Source organism: Somniosus microcephalus, chromosome 3, assembly GCF_052327205.1.
Source record: "Somniosus microcephalus isolate GS21.2 chromosome 3, FLI_Smic_1.0, whole genome shotgun sequence".
In the NCBI taxonomy this organism is placed as follows: domain Eukaryota; kingdom Metazoa; phylum Chordata; class Chondrichthyes; order Squaliformes; family Somniosidae; genus Somniosus; species Somniosus microcephalus.
The window spans coordinates 214,493,783-214,515,326 of NC_140989.1; the positions used below are offsets into that span (position 1 = coordinate 214,493,783).

Sequence of the window (21,544 nt, forward strand, 5' to 3'; positions counted from 1 at the left end):
TGTCCAGTGTTGGGATATTCTTAGTGTCTTCTACTGTAAAGACTGATACAAAATATTCATTCAGTGTTTTTACCATCTCCATATTTCCCACCATTAATTTCCCGGTCTCATCCTCTAAGGGACCAACATTTACTTTAGCCACCCTTTTTCTTTTTATATAACTATCCTACTGATGTCACACAGTGCTACCCCAGTGGCTGCAGCCTGTCTGGTGAAAGGCTTCTGACTTTCAGTGGGGGACACTACAAATGGCCTTGCAGGTCGACCTTGAGGAGCTGGTGGCTGGGAGTATGAAATCAAGTGACAGTGTTTCTTCTTCACTCTCCTCTCCCTTTTCTTGGCCAACTGCTGGCTGGGCAGGCTGCATTTCTTGGGTGTGTGAAATGAGGAAGGCACAAGGGTGGAGTTGTGGTGAGAGGAGGGCGGGAAAGTGAGAGGTGCATGCTAGAAGGAGGATAACGTATAAGGATACCAGCATCTTGTATCCTTTCTGCCCCGCTGCTGGCCAAGGGCTCAGCCATGCCCCTGCCAAGAATGGCCTGCACGGTGATTGGTACAGATTGTTGGTAGGTGAGTGATTGGGGGAGGGGGTGGGGGGGGCGGAGTCATGTGAGGCTAGTGATTCAGTTGATAGGAGACGGCTTTTGAAAATGCATTCGCTGACCTTGACTAGTGGTCTGAGGTCATGAAGCTTCTTTGGACACTGGAGCTAGGTGGTGGGGACGACACTGCTGGCAATGACAGTCTCGGTGATGTACTCCCACATCATTCTTTCTGGAGGGCCTTCTGGCCCCTGTGGGTAGAGGACCTCTCGGGAGTGCTGCATGCGGACCCTAGGTGCCCCTTCCCTGGCTTTCTGAGCCATTTGTGTTAGTGCTGAAGCACCTTTCTCATTTTTTAATGGCTTGGAAGACTCCCATTTGGGATTTCTTTTTAATGTTAAATTTTTTAAAGGCAGTAAGGGCTGAAAAATGCATTTTTCATTTCATTTTAATTTTTATTAATTCTAAACGCATTGCCCCTTTAATTCATAGCCCTTTTAATTGCCCACAATTCCTTGTGAAACCACAGACTCACTCCCAGAGGCTGTTAGTGCAGGCCTGGAAGTCAGAGCTTCTAACGCCACCAGGAGGGCATTGCACAGTCAGTTAGCGCTGGGCTAAAAATCTTTTACCCCCAGCGCAAATTTTTCTCGGGTATCACTGCATCCATTTTCAACAGCCGTTAACCCAAGTTGCAGGTGACACCAGCGGCCACGAATTTCTCAGCCAAAAGTGTTTAAGGCCTGTGTTAAAATAGTCAACGGAGGAATATCATACCAATATCATATCACAAACGGTTATTTTAGGGTAGTGAGTATGGGACCAATACGGTCTGTTAGAAAATTGGTATCTTTGGATCAATGAAAATGCCCCTCATTCAGATAAGTGAACCTTTGTCTGCACTGGATCAAATTTCACAATGCAAACAGTAAATAGGAAGATTTGGCTGAGTTTGTTCATCCATTAAGAATGATGATTACAGACAACAAAAGGCTGAAGTTGCCTCCTCTACTGGGGGAAAAAAGCCTAAAAGACTTTTTTAATGGTTACCGTACAGAGCTCTGGTTTACCCCATTTAGAGTACTGTATTTGGTTCTGGGCACTGCACCTCAGGGAGGGTATATCGTCCTTGGAGGGGGCGCAGTGCAGATTCACCAGAATGATACCGGGGCTAAAAGGGTTAAATTATCAGGACAGGTTTCATAGACTAAGCTTGTATTCCCTTGAGTACAGAAGATTAAGGGGTGATCTAATCAAGGTGCTTAAGATAATCAAAAGAATTGATAGGGTAGATAAAGTGAAACTATTTCCTCTGGTGGAAACATCCAGAACATGGGGGCATAACCTTAAAATTAGAGCTCGGCCATTGAGGGGTAATGTCAGGAAGCACTTCTTCACACAAAGGATAGTGGAAATCTGGAACACTGTCCCCACAAAGCTGTTGAGGTCAGTTTAAAATTTCAAAACTGAAATTGGTAGATTTTTGTTAGGCAAGAGTATTAAGAGTTACGGAACCAAGGGGGTAGACGGAGTTAAGATTCAGATCAGACATGATCTAACTGAGTGATGGAAAAGGCTCGAGGGGCTAAATGGCCTGCTCCTGTTACTATGTTCCATTTGCCGCCCTTGCATCTTCTGAAGGTCATTGATTGATTGTGGTAAACATTCAGTTCTTGGTCCAATTCAGTTTCAGACATCCTGCACCTGTGGCAGGGCCTTGTATGCAACAGGCGGCCTATCGGAGAATTGCAGGTGCACTGCTCACTGCTGCCCCTTGACATTACCATACAGAAAATCACAGGTAATGCAACAATGACTATCGGCACACGGCTTTGGAAAATTCTGCCCTTCGTTTCAGTAAGTAAGGTTCACAGCCAATCTTGCTACCTATAAGTCTAGGACACCTGCATAAATTGATTACGATCTGACATTTCATTGATTGATCAATAATGAGTAACATTTATAATAAAAATATGAATTTAACCTGCAAGATCCAGCAGTTGCATGGCTATCCTACCACAAATTATAATCTGTGTGGGATACTTTAACAGAATATCCCACAGGGTTACTTTCAAATGGACACTGTTGATGTAATTTAAACACTATATATTCTCTAATTTTATTTATTCTTTCCTTAGGTGCTGTGACAGATGTCAGGTGGGCATCTGAGAGCAAGCGATTTGCAGTTTACAAGCCTTTGTGTGAAGAACTTTTTGGGTGAGGGGGTAGTGTTTCATGGCAGCTTTGATCAGATGAACAAACCTGTCAATTCTCCTAGGATCAGCTCGGTACGGTACATCCTGTTTTTATCTTTGCGGATATTTGCAATCCAGTTTCACTTTGCATAGGTTCCTGCACGGTTTTGGTGTTGCTTCAATCAGTGGAGCTCCAATACCATGCAGAATAATGGGATAGTGTTGGTTACAAGTCTCCAAGCACTGTTTGTGAAGCTTGCGAAGGAACACTGTCATTATCATCCATCAGAAAACAGAATTTTGGGTTGTGTTAATCTTCAAATTAGAGCTAGGCCATTTAGGAGGGAATTTAGGGAGATAAATGGATTTTTATTCGGTAAGGGTATCCAGAGATATGGAGTTGAGGTACAGATCAGCCATGATCTAATTGAATAGCAGGAATATCCTGTTGGACATCCAGGCGAGATGTATGTTGGATGCCTTGGGGAGTTACGGGTTAACAGTCAAACTTAGAATCATAGAATGGTTACAGCACAGAAGGAGGCCATTCGGCCCATCGAGCCCATGCCAGTTCTCTGCAAGCGCACTTCAGCTAGTCCCACTCCCCCGCCCTTTCCCCGTAGCCCTGCAAATTTTTTCCCCTCGGGTACTTATCCAGTTCCCTTTTGAAAGCCATGATTGAATCTGCCTCCACCACCCTTTCAGGCAGCGCATTCCAGATCATAACCACTCGCTGCGTAAAAAGTTTTCCCTCTTGTCGCCTTTGGTTCTTCTGCCAATCACCTTGAATCTGTGTCCTCTGGTTCTCAACCCTTCAGCCAATGGGAACAGTTGCTCTCTATCTACTCTGTCTAGACCCCTCATGATTTTCCATACCTCTATCAAATCTCCTCTCAACCTTCTCTGCTCTAAGGAGAACAAACCCCAGCTTCTCTAGTCTATCCACATAACTGAAGTCCCTCATCCCTGGAACCATTCTTGTAAATCTTTTCTGCACCCTCTCTAAGGTCTTCACATCCTTCCTAAAGTGCGATGCCCAGAATTGGACACAATACTCCAGTTAAGGCCGAACCAGTGTTTTATAAAAGTTCACCATAACTTCCTTGCTTTTGTACTCTATGCCTCTATTTATGAAGCCCAGGATCCAGTATGCTTTTTTAACTGCTTTCTCAACCTGTCCTGCCACCTTCAACGATTTGTGCACATATACCCCCAGGTCTTTCTGTTCATGCACCCCCTTTAGGATTGTACCCTTTAGTTTATATTGCTTCTCCTCGTTCTTCCTACCAAAATGTATCACTTCACACTTTTCTGCGATAAATTTCAACTGCCACATGTCCGCCCATTTCACCAGTCTGTCTGTCTTCTTGAAGTCTATCACTATCCTCCTCACTGTTCACTATACCTCCAAGTTTTGTGTCATCTGTACATTTTGAAATTGTGCCCTGTACTCCCAAGTCCATGTCATTAAGATATATCAAGAAAAACAGTGATCCTAGTACCAACCCCTGGGGAACACTACTGTATACCTTCCTCCAGTCCGAAAAACAACCGTTCACCACTACTCTCTGTTTCCTGTCACTTAGCCAATTTCGTATCCATGCTGCCACTGTCCCTTTTATTCCATGGGCTTCAACTTTGCTGGCAAGCCTATTATGTGGCACTTTATCAAACGCATTTTGGAAGTCCAAATACACCACATCAACTGCATTCCCCTCATCAACCCTCTTTGTTACCTCATCAAAAAATTTGATCAAGTTACTTAAACGTGATTTGCCTTCAACAAATCCGTGCTGAATTTCCTTAATTAAACCATACTTGTCCAAGTGACTGTTAATTTTATCCCTGATTATTGTTCCCAAAAGCTTCCCCACTACCGAGGTTAAACTGACTGGCCTGTAGTTGCTGGGTTTATCCTTACACCATTTTTTGAACATTTGCAATTCTCCAGTCCTCTGGCATCACCCCCGTATCTAAAGAGCATCATTGTATCTTGGAGCAAGAGGCTTTCCAATATAAACAGGATGACTTTGAAGTGTCGTGAGGGGAACGCATAGCTTGTCTTCTGATGTGTAAAGTGCTTGTGTAAATGTCATCACCCATGAGTGATTAAACTGTAACTTTAGGGGCTAGGGTAGTAAACGTGGGTAGGAGGAATCTATTAGCTATAGTCTGGAAAGATAAGTGTTGATAAAGCCTATTAGAACATAAGAACATAAGAACTAGGAGCAGGAGTAGGCCATTCATAGAAACATAGAAGATAGGAGCAGGAGTAGGCCATTCGGCCCCTCGAGCCTGCTCCGCCATTTAATGAGATCATGGCTGATCATCCAAATTCAGTGCCCTGTCCCTGCTTTCTCCTCATATCCCTTGATCCCTTTAGCCTTAAGAAATATATCTAACTCCATCTTGAATATATTTAATGAATTGGCCTCAACTGCCTTCTGTGGTAGAGAATTCCACAGGTTCACCACTCTCTAGGTGAAGAAGTTCCTTCTCAGCTCTGTCCTAAATGGCTTACCCCTTATCTTTAGACTGTGACCCCTGGTTCTGGACTCCCCCGCCATAGGGAACATCCTTCCTGCATCTAGTCTGTCTAGTCCTGTTAGAATTTTATAAGTTTCAGTGAGATCCCCTCTCATTCTTCTAAACTCCAGCGAGTATAAGCCCAATCGACCCAATCTCTCCTCATACGTCATTCCTGCCATCCCAGGATTCAGTCTGGTGAATCTTCGCTGCACTCCCTCCATGGCAAGAACATCCTTCCTCAGATAAGGCGAACAAAACTGCACACTATACTTAAGGTGTGGTCTCACCAAGGCCCTGTACAACTGCAGCAAGACATCTTTGTTCCTGTACTCGAATCCTCTCGCTACGAAGGCCAACATACCATTTGCCTTCTTAACCGCCTGCTGCACCTGCATGCTTACCTTCAGCGACTGGTGCACAAGGACACCCAGGTCTCGTTGCACTTCCCCTTCTCCCAATCTATTGCCGTTCAGATAATCTGCCTTCCTGTTTTTGCCACCAAAGTGGATAATGTTGTGCATGTCCCTTTAAGGGAATAACTGGTCTTAGACTGCAGTACCGGCAGTGACCACCCCTGTATAAAAGGCACTAGCAGGCTTCTGTAGTTTCAGTTTCAAGCTGCCTCTTGTTCAGTAAAGTACCTGTTAAACTGTTCTCCCGAAGTCCGTGTATTATTGAGGCGCGGACTTTACAGTGGCGACGAGTAAGTTCGAACTCACCTGCAGTGTGGCATCATCTCACGGGGATCTCGCCTGAAAGGAAGGTCCTGGAAGGTCGTAGTCTGAGCAACGGGCGTCGACCGAGGACAACCGCCCAAAGAATCCATCGGTGTTTGGAGAATTGCGGGAGAGACTGTGGTTCCAGCGAATCGTGCTGGTAGCAGGTAGCGCGCTGACCCTTCCGGACTGCGGCGGGCTCAAGCTCGATCGAGCGGCTCTACAAATCGGGCCGCGCAGCGTCGCTGGGAAAAGAAAACAAGAGAGAGAGGGTGGAGTGCACAGGGCGCGGTCGGTGCTCGAGAACAGGACAGCGGAGAGAAACTAAACGGGGGGGAAGGAAAGCGAGACGCGCCGAAGCTGCGGGTCGCCGCCATTACCCCGTAGAACGCTAGGAGCAGCGTGGCAGTAAGGGGAAGAGGCAAAAGCACGGGAGGCGCCATTTTATCCCGTTGGGGAAGAAGGAAAAGCGCGGGAGGCGCCATTTTATTCCATTGGGGAAGAAGCAAAAGCGCGGGAGGCGCCATTTTAAATCGGCCAAGATGCCGAAAAGTGGCAGTATCACTGCTTTCGACAATGAGGTAGAAGACTGGACCACGTATGTGGAAAGAATTGAAGTGTACTGCAAGGCAAATGAGGTGGCTGATGGAAAGAGGGCATCGGTATTATTAAATGTGATGGGTGCGAGTACGTACGGCCTATTGCGGAATTTAATTACCCCAGCTAAACCAATGGAGAAAAGTTTTGAGGAGATTGTTCATATCTTACAGGAACATCTAAGCCCTACACCACTGCTGATAGCAGAAAGATTCAAGTTCCATAAAAGAAACCAGCACAAAGATGAGAGCAATGCTGACTATCTTACGGAACTACGCAAGTTATCGAAGCACTGCCAGTTCGGAGCAGGACTGGCAGACACCTTACGGGATAAGTTTGTCTGCGGGCTCCAGAGTGAAGGAACCCAGAAACGACTACTTTCAAAAAAGGACCTGACGCTAGAACAGGCTTTCAGCGTGGCAGTATCCTACGAAGCAGCAGCACGGGGAGCTGCGGAAATACAACAGAAACCACAAGAATACAGCGCTAGCGAAATGGCGTATGGAGCCGAAAAGTGCTATCGCTGCGGCAGAACAACCCATGAGCAGAAAGACTGCTGGTTTAAAGACAAAATATGCAGGCAATGCAGGAAAATGGGACATATAGCAAGAGTCTGCAGGTCGGGAAAGAATACCAACATGACAAGAACTACTAAGGAACAGTACAGGAAAGTAAAGAAACTGACAGATAGTAGTTCAGATGATCAGGAGAGTGAGAAGGACTCCGGGAGCAGGCGACTAAGTTGTTTAAAGTTACACAACGTGATCGCAAAAGAAGATCACCGAACCATTTGGGTCACCCTCATGATAGCAGGGTCCCCAGTGAAGATGGAATTGGACACAGGATCAGCCCTAACTGTCATGAATCGACGAGACTATGAGTGGCTATTCTCACACATACCCTTAAAGGACACGTCCATTGTATTGAAGACATACACGGGGCAAAAGGTCTACCCCAGAGGAAAAATAAGGGTGCCAGTTGAATATAACGGAAAGGAAACACAGAAACTATACATGTATATACTACGAGATGGAGGACCACCATTATTGGGACGTGAATGGATCCGAAGACTACAATTGGATTGGCATTCCATTCTGGCACAAACTGAGACTGACAAAAAAGATGATGACGTCACACCTGGACGTCTGTCACAAATTCTATCTGACGCGGAAGAGGTGTTCCAACAAGGACTTGGGACTCTAAAAGGAGTAAAGGCAACCATAAAGATTGAGGATAACGCAACCCCAAAATTTTTCAAGCCCAGACTGGTGCCATACGCGATACGCCCAGCTGTGGAAGCTGAACTGGAGAGTCTGGAGCGTTCGGGGGTGCTGTCTAAGGTGGACTGGAGCGAGTGGGCCACACCCATCATTCCTGTAATGAAGAAAGCATTGAGCAGCACGCCTGGGGAGCCAAGGAAGGTTCGCATCTGTGGGGACTTCAAGGTGACTGTGAACCCAGACCTGCACACAATACAGTATCCGCTTCCGCGGATAGAAGATATTTTCGCCTCACTATCTGGAGGGAAACGTTTTACAAAGATTGACCTGGCTCAAGCGTTTCTACAAATGGAGGTGGAAGAAGCATCTAGGAAATACCTCACGATAAACACTCACAAAGGCATTTACCAGTACAATCGACTGGTATTTGGGGTAGCATCGGCCCCGGCTATGTGGCAGAGGGCAATGGAACAAGTCCTGCAAGGGATCCCGGGGACCCAGTGTTATTTGGACGACATCCTGGTTACGGGCAAAAATGACAATGAACACCTTGCCAACCTGGAACAGGTGCTCACGAGATTGCAGGAATATGGGCTACGAGCCAACCGTCCCAGATGCAAGTTCTTCAGGAGACAAATCTTGTATTGTGGCCACATGATTGATGAGGAAGGGTTGCATAAGTCGCCGGACAAGATTGAGGCTGTAGTCAAGGCTCCAGCACCAGAAAATGTGTCGCAACTGAGGTCGTTCCTCGGGTTGGTGAACTACTACCATAAGTTCTTGCCGAATTTATCTACAATTCTGCACCCACTGAACGCCCTCCTTCAAACTGGTGTAACATGGAAATGGAGTGATGAGTGTAAGCGTGCCTTTCAGGAATGTAAATGCCAAATCACTTCAAAAGAAGTATTGGCCCACTACAACTCAACACTACCGATTCGGTTGGCATGTGATGCGTCACCTTACGGCATTGGAGCGGTGCTGTCACACAAATTCTGTGACGGTTCAGAGAGGCCAATAGCCTTTGCATCGCGCTCGCTAACCTCAGCCGAGTGTAACTGCACCCAGATTGACAGGGAGGCCCTCAGCCTGGTGTGGGGGGTGAAGAAGTTCAATCACTATCTGCACGGGCAGAAATTCACCCTACTGACTGATCATCAACTCTTGGCTCAATTTTTAACCCAAAGAAGGGCGTTCCGGTGATGACAACGCAACGGCTGCAAAGATGGTCACTTTTTCTAGGGGCACATCAGTATGACATAGAGTACAAAGGTACGAAACAACATGGAAACGCTGATGGGCTGTCGCACCTACCGTTGCCTACGGCGGAAGAAGCACCTGCAGTGGACCCGGTGGAGATATTCAATGCAACCATAGTCGAATGTTTGCCGGTTACAAATGCAAGTATTGAGAAGGAAACCCGAAATGACCCGACACTCTCTCGGGTCTATGATTTGACGGTGAAGGGATGGCCAGCATATGGCGACTCACTGTTGCCAGCATTCTCGCCAAGGAGGGAACAGGTGTCAGTGTGCCGGGGAACCTTGATGTGTGGATCCCGAGTGGTAATTCCACCCAAGTTGAGAGATAGAGTACTCAATGAGCTTCACGAGGGTCATCTGGGAGGGGTAAAAATGAAGAGCCGAGCCAGGGCGTTTGTGTGGTGGCCGGGAATCGATAAAGAAATCGAGGATATGACCAAGAGATGCACAGGGTGCCAGAAGGTCCAAAACGCTCCACCACAGGCCCCGCTACATCCATGGGAGTGGCCCTCATCTCCATGGTAACGGGTACACATTGATTTCGCTGGTCCATTTATGGACTCAATGTTTCTAATCGCTGTGGACGCCCATTCGAAATGGCCAGAGGTCATTAAAATGTCCTCCACCACCACGGAGAAAACTATTGCAGTCCTAAGGACCATCTTCGCCAGGAATGGGTTGCCAGAACAGATCTGTTCCGACAATGGGCCACAGTTTGTGTCTGAGGATTTCCGGAGGTTCCTGAAGAATAATGGGGTGAAACATTACACATCTGCCCCATATCATCCAGGCACAAATGGATTGGCTGAGAGGTTTGTTCAGACCTTTAAAAAGGCCATAAGGGCAATGTATAATGACGACATACCACTGCAACACAAGGTGGATAACTTCCTGTTTGCTTACCAGAATGCGACACATGCAGTAACCAACCAAACTCCAGCCGTACTGTTTCTCAACCGGAGACTAAGATGTCGCTTGGATTTGCTCAAACCAAACATAAGACGAGATGTTGAGGATAAGCAGTTCCAGCACATAAATCAGAAGCCAACCAGGAGCTTCAAGATAGGGCAACCAGTCTTGGCCCGCGACTACCGAACAGAAAAATGGCAGCCAGGAATGATATGTACACAGCAGGGACCACTAATGTACACAGTGGACGTTGGAGAGAGCATCGTGAGACGCCATGCTGACCAGATTCTAGAGTCACAGGAACAAGCCAAACCTGTACCACAAGCATGTGCACCTGGTAATGAGCCCGAAGTACAGATTGCGTCTACCTCAGAAGCAGGGGTATTGGAAGCTGACGAACCAACCAATGACAATGAGCCAGAATTGACTCCACCGCCAGAACAGGATACTCGAGAAAGGCGCTATCCAGTCCGGATCAGGAAGCCTCCTCAAAGACTGAAATTATAAATGACTATTCCAGTTGATGTATATATTACTGAGAAAATTGTAATTGTAATTAGTTATTATTTAGTTGTTAAATGAATGTTATGTACTGTTTATCTAAAAGGGGAGGAATTGTTGTGTATGTCCCTTTAAGGGAATAACTGGTCTTAGACTGCAGTACCGGCAGTGACCACCCCTGTATAAAAGGCCCTAGCAGGCTTCTGTAGTTTCAGTTTCAAGCTGCCTCTTGTTCAGTAAAGTACCTGTTAAACTGTTCTCCCGAAGTCCGTGTATTATTGAGGCGCGGACTTTACAGATAACCTCGCATTTATCCACATTATACTGCATCTGCCATGCATCTGCCCAATCACCCAACCTGCCCAAATCATATTGGAGTTTTTCGGCATCCTCCTGACAGCACACACGCCCACCCAGCTTTGTGTCGTCTGCAAACTTGGAGATATTACATCTAGTTCCCTCGTCTAGATCATTAATATATATTGTGAATAGCTGGGGTCCTAGCACCGATCCCTGCGGTACCCCACTAGTCACTGCCTGCCACTCGGAAAATGACCCGTTTATTCCAACTCTTTGCTTCCTGTCTGCCAGCCAGTTCGCTATCCAAGTCAGTACCTTGCCCCCAGTCCCATGTGCTTTTACTTTACACGCTAATCTCTTATGCGGGACCTTATCGAAAGCCTTCTGAAAGCCCCAATACACCTTATCCACTGGTTCTCCCTTATCTATTCGACCAGTTACATCCTCAAAAAATTCCAGTAGTTTAGTCAAGCACGATTTACCTTTTGTAAATCCATGTTGACTTTGTCCGATCCTGTCACTGTTTTCCAAGTGCTCTGCTATTACATCTTTTATAATGGACTGTAGCATTTTCCCCACTACCGATGTCAGGCTGTAATGTCTGTAATTCCCCGTTTTCCCTCTACCACCTTTTTTGAATAGTGGGGTAACATTAGCTACCCTCCAATCCATGGGAACGGTTCCAGAGTCTATAGAATTTTGGAAGATGACCAGCAATGCATCTACTATTTCTAGGGCCACTTCCTTAAGTACCCTAGGATGTAGATTATCAGGCCCTGGGGATTTATCGGCCTTCAATCCCGTCAATTTCCCTAACACCATTTTCCTACAAACACTGATTTCATTCAGTTCCTCCCTCTCATTAGACCCTATGTTCCCTGACATCTCTGGGAGGTTATTTGTGTCCTCCTTTGTGAAGACAGAACTAAAGTATGTATTTAAATGGTCTGCCATTTCTTTGTTCCCCATTATAAATTCCCCTGATTCTGACTGCAAGGGACCTACGCTTGACTTCCCCAATCTTTTCCTCTTCACATATCTATAGAAGCTTTACAGTCAGTTTTTATGTTCCCTGCAAGCTTACTCTCATACTCTATTTCCCCCCTCTTAATTAATCCCTTTGTCCTCCTTTGCTGAATCCTAAACTGCTCCCAATCCTCAGGTTTGCTGCTTTTTCTGGCCAGTTTATATGTCCTCTCCTTGGATCTTATGCTATCCCTAATTTCCCTTTTTAGCCACGGTTGAGTCACCTTTTTTGTTTTATTTTTATGCCAAACAGGGATGAACAAATTCTGTAGTTCATCCATGCGATCTTTAAATGTTTGCCATTGCCTATCCACCGTTAACCCTTTAAGTAACGTTTCCCAATCCATCCTAACCAACTCGCGCCTCATACCAGCGTACTTCCTTTATTTAAATTCAGGACCCTAGTCTCTGAGTCAAATACTTCACTCTACATCTTAATGAAGAATTCTATCATATTATGATCGCTCCGCCCCAAGGGGCCTCGCACAGCAAGATTGCTAATTAATCCTTTCTCATTACATAATATCCAGTCTAAGATGGCCTGATCTCTAGTTGGTTCCTCGACATATTGGTTCAGGAAACCATCCTGTATACACTCCAGGAATTCCTCCTCCACAGTATTGTTACTAATTTGGTTAGCCCAATCTATATGTAGATTAAAGTCACCCATGATAACCGCTGTGCCCTTATTGCACGCGTCTCTAATTTCCTGTTTAATGCCATCCCCAACCTCAGCATTACTGTTTGGGGGTCTGTATACAACGCCCACTAACGTTTTCTGCCCCTTGGTATTTCTGAGCTATACCCATACATATGCCAGATCATCAGAGTTAATATCCTTCCTTACTATTGTGTTAATCTCCTCTTTAACCAGCAATGCTACCCCACCTCCTTTTCCATTTTGTCTGTCTTTCCTGAATATTGAATACCCTGGATGTTGAGTTCCCAGCCTTGGTCACCCTGGAGTCATGTTTCCGTAATCCCAATCATATCATATCCGTTTACATCTATTTGCGCAGCTAATTCATCTACCTTATTACGAATGCTCCTCGCATTAAGACACAAAGCTTTCAGGCTTGTTTTTTTTAACGCTCTTAGACCGTTTAGAATTATTATTTACTGTGGCCATGTTTGATTTAAACCCTTGATTTCTCTGACTGCCACTTTTGCTTTTCTCCTTCCTGTCTTTTGCTTCTATCCTTGTTTCCCTTTCCTCTGTCTCCCTGCACAGGTTCCCAACCCCCTGCCATTTTAGTTTAGACCCTCCCCAACAGCACTAGTAAACACTCCCCCTAGGACATCGGTCCCAGTCCTGCCCAGGTGCAAACCGTCCAGTTTGTACTGGTCCCACCTGCCCCAGATCCGGCTCCAATGTCCCAGGAATTTAAATCTCTCCCCCTTGCACCATTCCTCCAGCCACGTATTCATCTGAAATATCTTTCTATTTCTACTTGGACTAGCACGTGACACTGGTAGCAATACTGAGATTACTACCTTTGAGGTCCTATTTTTTAATTTACCTCCTAACTCCCTATATTCAGCTTTTAGGACCTCATCCCAGTTTTTACCTATATCGTTGGTATCATGTCCGTGTCTAATTGAGACACGGACAGCAGGAGTTGATTATAACAAGTCTTTACTGAATGGAGACAATCGGGAAACTGAAACTACAGAAGGCTGCTAGCGCCTTTTTATACAGGGGTGGTCGCTGCCGGTACTGCAGTCTGAGACCAGTTATTCCCTTAAAGGTACATACACAACAATTCCTCCTCTTTTAGATAAACAGTACATAACATTCATTTAACAACTAAATGATAACTAATTACAATCACAATTACAGTTGCTAGATACATTGGTTGAGGTTAAGCAATTATAAGTTCAGTCTTTGAGGAAGCTTCCTGATTCTGTCTGGATAACACCTCTTTGGGGTATCAGATTCTTCTGGCAAGGTTGAGTCGGGATCAATGTCATTGTTTGGTTCATCTGCTTCCAATATCACCGATTCTGCGGTAGATGCAATTGGTACGTCGGTTTCATCGCCAGGTGTATCAGATTGTGGTGTGGAGTTGACGTTTTCCAGTGACTCTAGAATCTGGTCAGCATGGCGTCTTACAATGCTCTCTCCAACGTCCATGGTATACATGAGAGGTCTTTGCTGTGTACAAATCGTTCCTGGCTGCCATTTCTCTGTGCGGTAGTCCCGGGCAAAAACTGGTTGACCTATCTTAAAACTCCTGGTCGGTCTTTCATTCATATTTTGAAACTGCCTGTTCTCCACATCTCTTCTGATGTTCGGCTTAACCAAATCCAAGCGGCATCGTAGTCTTCGATTGAAGAACGTCATGGCAGGAGTTTGGTTGGTAACCGCATGTGTCGCATTCCGGTAGGCAAACAAGAAGTTGTCCACCTTGTGTTGTAGGGGTATATCTTCATTACACATTGCCTTGATAGCCTTCTTGAATGTTTGAACAAACCTCTCGGCCAATCCATTAGCGGCTGGATGATATGGGGCAGATGTGTAATGCTTAACACCATTGTTCTTTAAGAACCTCCGGAACTCTTCAGACACAAACTGTGGTCCATTGTCAGAGCAAATCTGTTCAGGCAGCCCATTCCTGGCGAATATGGTTCGTAAGACTGTGATAGTTTTTTCTGTGGTGGTTGAGGACATTTTTATTACCTCTGGCCACTTTGAATGTGCATCCACCGCAATTAAAAACATCGAGTCCATGAAGGGACCAGCAAAATCAATGTGCACCCTTTGCCATGGAGATGAGGGCCACTCCCATGGATGTAGAGGGGCTTGTGGTGGGGCGTTTTGGACCTTCTGGCATCCTGTACAGCTCTTGGTCATCTCTTCGATTTCTCTATCGATTCCCGGCCACCACACAAACGCTCTGGCTAAGTTCTTCATTTTTACCCCTCCCAGATGACCCTCATGAAGCTCATTGAGCACTCTATCCTTCAATTTGGGTGGAATTACTACTCTGGATCCACACATCAAGGTTCCTCTGCACACTGACAGCTGTTCTCTTCTCGGTGAGAATGCTGGCAGCAGTGGTTCGCCATGTGCTGGCCATCCCTTCACCGTTAAATCATAGACCCGGGATAGTGTCGGGTCATTTCGTGTTTCCTTTTCTGTGTTTGCATTCGTCACAGGGAGACATTCGACTATGGTCTCCATTGGATCCACTGCAAGTTCTTCTTCCACCGTCGGCAACGGTAGGCGCGACAATCCATCAGCATTCCCATGCTGTTTAGTTCCTTTGTACTCGATGTCATATTGGTGTGCCCCTAGGAAAAGGGACCACCTCTGTAGCCGTTGTGCTGTCAGTATCGGTACGCCCTTCTGAGGGTTGAAAATGGAGACAAGAGGTTGATGATCAGTTAGCAGAGTAAATTTTTGACCGTGCAGGTAGTGATTGAACTTCTTCACCCCCCACACTAAGCTGAGGGCCTCTCTGTCAATCTGGGTGTAGTTACGCTCGGCTGAAGTTAACGAGCGTGACGCAAAAGCTATCGGCCTCTCTAAACCATCAAGGAATTTATGTGACAGTACCGCCCCAATGCCGTAGGGAGACCCATCACACGCCAGTCTTATCGGTAGTGATGGGTTGCAGTGAGCCAATACTTCTCTTGAAGTGATTAAGTCCTTACTCTTCTGAAAGGCCCGCTTACAGTCATTGCTCCATTTCCATGCTACTCCCGTTCGTAGTAGGGCGTTCAGTGGGTGCAGAATTGTGGACAAATTCGGTAATAACTTATGATAGTAATTCACCAATCCGAGGAATGACCTCAGTTGCGACACATTTTCAGGCACTGGGGCCTTAACAACCGCTTCAATTTTGTCAGGGGACTTATGTAACCCCTCTTCATCAATCACGTGGCCACAATACGATATCTGTTTCTTAAAAAACTCGCACCTGGGGCGGTTGGCTCGTAGCCCATGTTCACGTAGTCTAGTGAGCACCTGTTCTAGGTTGTTAAGGTGTTCACTGTCATCTTCACCTGTCACTAGGATGTCGTCCAAGTAACACTGAGTCCCCGGAATCCCTTGCAGGACTTGATCCATCGCTCTTTGCCATATCGCCGGAGCTGATGCTACTCCGAATACCAATCGATGATACTGGTAAAGACCTTTGTGAGTGTTTATCGTGAGATACTTCCTAGAGGATTCTTCAACCTCCATCTGCAAATACGCTTGTGCTAGGTCAATTTTTGTAAAACGCTCCCCTCCAGATAGTGAGGCGAAGATGTCTTCTATCCTTGGAAGAGGATATTGTACTGTGTGAAGCACTGGGTTCACCGTCACCTTGAAGTCCCCACAGATGCGAACCTTCCTTGGCTCCTCAGACTTATTGTTTAACGTTTTCTTCATGACAGGAATGATGGGTGTCACCCACTCGCTCCAGTCTACCTTAGACAACACTCCTGCATTCTCCAGATGCTCCAGCTCTGCCTCGACAGCTGGGCAAATTGCATATGGTACCGGTCTTGCTTTGAAAAACTTGGGAACTGCATTCTCTTCTATTTTTATCGAGGCGGTTACACCTTTAAGAGTGTCCAGTTCTTGTTGAAATACCTCTTTGGCGTTAGCTAAGATTGTTGACAATCGTCCAGGAGTGACGTCGTCATCTTTTTTTACCAGCCACCGTCATTGCCTGAATGGAGTGCCAGTCTAAGCTTATCTTTCTGATCCATTCACGTCCCAATAACGGTGGTCCACCATCTTGCAGTATGTAGAGATACAATTTCCGTATTTTCTTGCCGTTGTATTCGACAGGCACCCTTATTTTTCCTCTGGGGTATACTTTTTGCCCCGTATACATCGTCAAGATGATGGATGTCTCTCTCAAGGGTATGTGTGAGAATAGCCGCTTGTAGTCTCGTCGATTCATGACGGTTAGCGCTGATCCTGTATCCAATTCCATTTTAACTTGGGACCCTGCTATCATGAGGGTGACCCAAATGGTTCGGTGATCCTCTTTTGCGATTACATTGTGAAGTTTGAGACAGCTTAGTCTCTTGTTCCCGGATTCACTATCGCTCATCTGGTCTTCGGAACTACTGTCCGTCATCTTTTGTACTTTCTTGTACGGTTCCTTAGTAGCCTTTTTGTTGTCGTTGGTCTTCTTCCCAGACCTGCAAACTCGTGCAATGTGTCCCATCTTTCCGCATTGCCTGCATATTTTGTCCTTGGACCAGCAGTCCTTCTGGTCATGGGTTGTTCTGCCGCAGCGATAACATTTTGCAAATCCCCGTGTCATTTCGTGGGTGCCGTATTCCTGTGGCTTTTGTTGCATTTCCGCAGCTCCCCTGGCTGCTGCTTCATACGATACTGCCACGCTGAAAGCCTTATCTAGCGTCAGCTCTTTCTCTGAGAGTAACTTCTTCTGGGTTCCTTCACTCAGGAGTCCACAGACAAATTTGTCCCGTAGGGTATCTGCCAGTCCTGCTCCGAACTGGCAGTGCTTTGATAGCTTGCGTAGTTCCGTAAGGTAATCAGCATTGCTCTCATCTTTATGTTGAGTTCTCCTGTGGAATTTAAATCTTTCTGCTATCAGCAGCGGTGCAGGGTTTAGGTGTTCCTGTAGGATAGCAACAATTTCATTAAAACTCTTCACCTTTGGTTTGGCTGGAGTAATCAGGTCCCGCAATAGGCCGTACGTTCTTGCGCCCATTAAGTTTAGCAGTACCGATGCCTTTTTCTCATCGGCTATTTCGTTTGCCTCGCAATATACCTCGACTCTTTCCACATATGTGGTCCAGTCTTCTATTGCATTATCAAAGGCAGTGATATAGCCAGTCTTCGGCATCTTGGAAATCTAAGATGGCGCCTCCCGCGCTTTGCCTTCTTCCCCGATTTAACAAAATGGCGCCTCCCGCGCTTTGCCTTCTTCCCCGCTGGATTAAGATGGTGCCTCCCACGCTTTGCCTTGTTCCCCGCTGCTGCTAGCACTGCTTTTCGTGGTTTCTGTGGCAGCCTGCAGCTCCTCGCGGCTTTCTGCGCGTTTAATATTTTAATTTTAATTTTATTATTTTCCCGTCGTGGAACAACCCTGTGGGACTCTTGCCTCCCTCTTCTCGGGTCTGTACGCTGCCCGGCTTCGTAGCACCGGCCGCGCCCTGTGTGCTCCACCCTCTCTCTCTCTCCTCTTCCCGACAACGCTGCTCGGTCCCGTTGCAAGCCACCCACTCGAACTCTAGACCGCCGCAGCCCAGGAAGGATCAGTGTACTACCTGCCACCAGCCCGATTAGCTGAAGCACCATCGACAGGAACCAAGCCCCGCTCTCGACAGCCTCTCCTGCAAATCTTCAACTCCGCTGACTCAGGGGCGGATGCCCATGGTCGACGCCCGTTTCTACTGCTTCTTTCTTCCTTCTGGCCTCGACCTCTGCTCACTTCGCTTCAGGAATGGACCCCATGAGGTGGTGCAGACTGTAGGTAAGTTCGTATCTGCTCGTCGCCAATATTATGTCCGTGTATAATTGAGACACGGACAGCAGGAGTTGATTATAACAAGTCTTTACTGAATGGAGACAATCGGGAACTGAAACTACAGAAGGCTGCTAGCGCTTTTTTATACAGGGGTGGTCACTGCCGGTACTGCAGTCTGAGACCAGTTATTCCCTTAAAGGTACATACACAACAGTTGGTACCTATGCACCACGACAACTGGCTGTTCACCCTCCCCCTCCAGAATGCTCCGCAGCCGCTCCGAGACATCCTTGACCCTTGCACCAGGGAGGCAACATCCCATCCTGGAGCCTCGTTTGCGGCCGCAGAAATGCCTATCTATTCCCCTTACAATAGAATCCCCTATTACTATCATAATCATAATCATAATCAACTTTATTGTCATTGTTAGTGCACAAGTGCAGTACAACGAAATGTAGGCTTGCGGCTCCCGAGAGTGTACATTTAGATTAAGACATTTAAACATTCAACATACATTTGGCTTGTAATACATTAACATAAACATGACCATAATAAAGTGCATTGGCAGATGTGCAGGCTTTAGAGTTTATTTGTGGAGTTCAGTAGGATGACAGCCCTGGGAAAGAAGCTGTTCCTAAATCTGGTCGTACGGGTGCGAATGCATCTGTAGCGTCTCCCAGATGGCAGGAGGGTGAACAGACTGTGGCTGGGGTGGGTAGGGTCTTTGATGATGGTCCGTGACCTCTGTAAACAGCATTTCTGGTATATGTGCTCTATGGTCTTTTTCCTCCCGTCCTGTGCTGCAGAACCACCCACGGTGCCAGGAAGTTGGCTGCTGCTGCCTTCCTCCGATAAGCCATCTCCCTCAACAATATTCAAAGCGGTATATCTGTTTGAGAGGGGGATGGCCACATGGGACCCCTGCACTACCTGCCCGTGCCTACTACTCTGCCTGACGGTCACCCATTCCATTCCTGTCTGTGCAGCCTTTACCTGCGGTGTGACCAACTGATTAAACGTGATATCCACGATGTCCTCAGCATCGCGAATCCTCCAGTATGTATCCATTCGCAGCTCCAGTGCCGCAATGCGGTCTGCCAGTAGCTGCAGCTGGACACACTTCCCGCACACATGGTCGTCAGGGACATAGGAAGTGTCCCTGATTTCCCACATAGTGCAGGAGGAGCATGCCACGGGGCCGAGCTGTGCTGTCATGACTTACCCTTCAATTAATTTAAATTAACTTAAATCAAATCAACACCACCAATTACACTACAATTAAATGATATACTCAAGGGCCCTTGGTTACTAACACTTCCCGATACACAACAGAGACCTTAGAAACTATAATCAGAAAAATTAAGACCTTCTAAACTTTATAAACTATTAGCCTTAACTGTCAAACTATAGAGTAGTATAAATACTCACCTGGCCATACTCACCCAATCAGCTGCTTCCTCTTGCCCGCGTCACTTTTGGAATCGTGGCGTGGCTCTGGAACGCTGCCACCGGTATGTGAGATTGGTAAGCCTCTGTAAAAAAGCCCGCGAAAGTGAGTTTAAAAACTCACTACTCTCCTGCTGCTCCCAACACCCTCTTTTTAAATCAGCCTCTCATTCGGCCCTTCGAACCTGCTCCGCCATTCAATGAGATCATGGCTGATCTTCTGCCTCAAATCCATTCACCGGCCCTATCGCCACATCCCTTGATGCCCTTACTAGTCAGAAATCTATCGACTTCTGTTTTGAATATACCCAATGACTGAGCCTCCACAGACCTCTGGGGTAGTGAATTCCAAAGATTCACCACCCTCTGTGTGAAGCAATGTCTTCTCATCTCAGTCCTGATGGCCTACCCTTTATCCTGAGGCTGTGGCCTCTGGTTCTAGACTCCCCAGCCAATGGAAACATTCTCCCAGCATCCACCCTATCAATAATTTTGTATGCTTCAATGAGATTCCCTCTCATTCTTCTGAATTCAAGAGAATACAGGCCTAGTTTACTCAATCTCTTCTCATACGACAGTCCCGCCATCCCAGGAATCAGTCTTGTGAACCTTCGTTGCACTCCCTCTATGGCAGGTATATCCTTCCTTAGGTAAGGAGACCAAAATTGTACATAGTACTCCAGATGTGGTCTCACCAAGGCCCTATATAATTGGAGTAAGACTTTTTTATTCTTCAAAGATGTTAGTGACAGATCAGGAAGTCTTATTTTAAGGGAAGTAGCTTTGGAGTAAACAATTACAAATGTTTGCATGAATAGTCTGTTTCCAAAGGATTTGAAAATTGATACGTCATGAAGTCTTATTTATGACATGTACAGGAAACTTTCTGGTATCCGGCATGGACGGGACCGACATGGTGCCGGTTCAGCAACAATTCCGGATAACCGAACGCTATAGCGAAAGATACGGACCTTAGAGCTCCGTATGAAGCAACAAACCCTGTTGCTTAGCAACAGCTTCAGAAGAACGTCGACAAGTTGCAAGCATCTCTGTAGCTTAGCAACAGCTGCAGCCAAACCCTTGCCTTCCTCAGTTTGTTGCTGTGCAAGTAATAAAAGTTATAAAAGTTAGCTGAAACCGACTCCTGAATTTTGCCGGTTAACTGACATTTCCGGTTATTTAGGGGCCGGTTAATCGAAAGTTTCCTGTATGTACCTTTGTAGTCAAAATATTATGATGTATGAAGGAGCATGGTTTTCAGCATTTCTTTGGAGGGCTAGAAAGATAGAACTTGTGACCGAAAAGCCACTCTCTGTACACCTGTACTGTGTATCAATAAAGTCTGTTCCATATACTACATTACAAAGTGTCTCATGCTTATTCAAAACGTCGTGTTGTGAATCAGAGGAGGACTGCTAACAATTCTCTCTGTTCATTCGCATGCACCTTTTGGCTGCTGCTCCGAACCGAGCCCATCACTTCTATTTCTCCTTTTTCTTTCCCCCGCCTTTTTGTTTTTCTTTTCTTTCTACCCCTCCTAGGCCCCTCTCTCCTGTTGTCATGCCTCCTTTCATTTCTCCCCTCTCGGGTACTCTGCCCTCCCAAATCCCTACACCAACCCTTCAGCGCTCCTCAACCTTCCTACTCTCCTGCCAAACTCTCCCCCAAATCACTTACAACGGCACTTTCAAATTCCCAACTGTCTAGCCTTTGACCCTCCATTCACCATGACGATTCTGCAGCTACCGATCTGCTCAATCACACCCTCGCCTCCATCTTTGATACCTTCATCCCCGTTAATACCATTAATCTCTTTCACCCTGGTCGTTCCCCTGGTATGGTCCTCATGTCCGCTCCTAAA

At 46.3% G+C, this 21,544-nt stretch overlaps 1 long non-coding RNA gene across 1 annotated transcript; it reads left to right on the forward strand.

Annotated features, from left to right (window-relative positions):
• Positions 1 to 2,683: 2,683 nt before the first annotated feature.
• On the forward strand, positions 2,684 to 21,042 carry LOC147121715 (uncharacterized). Its single transcript, XR_015075405.1, has 2 exons — positions 2,684 to 2,830; positions 20,562 to 21,042. It is a non-coding gene; the product is annotated as an uncharacterized LOC147121715 (long non-coding RNA).
• Positions 21,043 to 21,544: the final 502 nt, after the last annotated feature.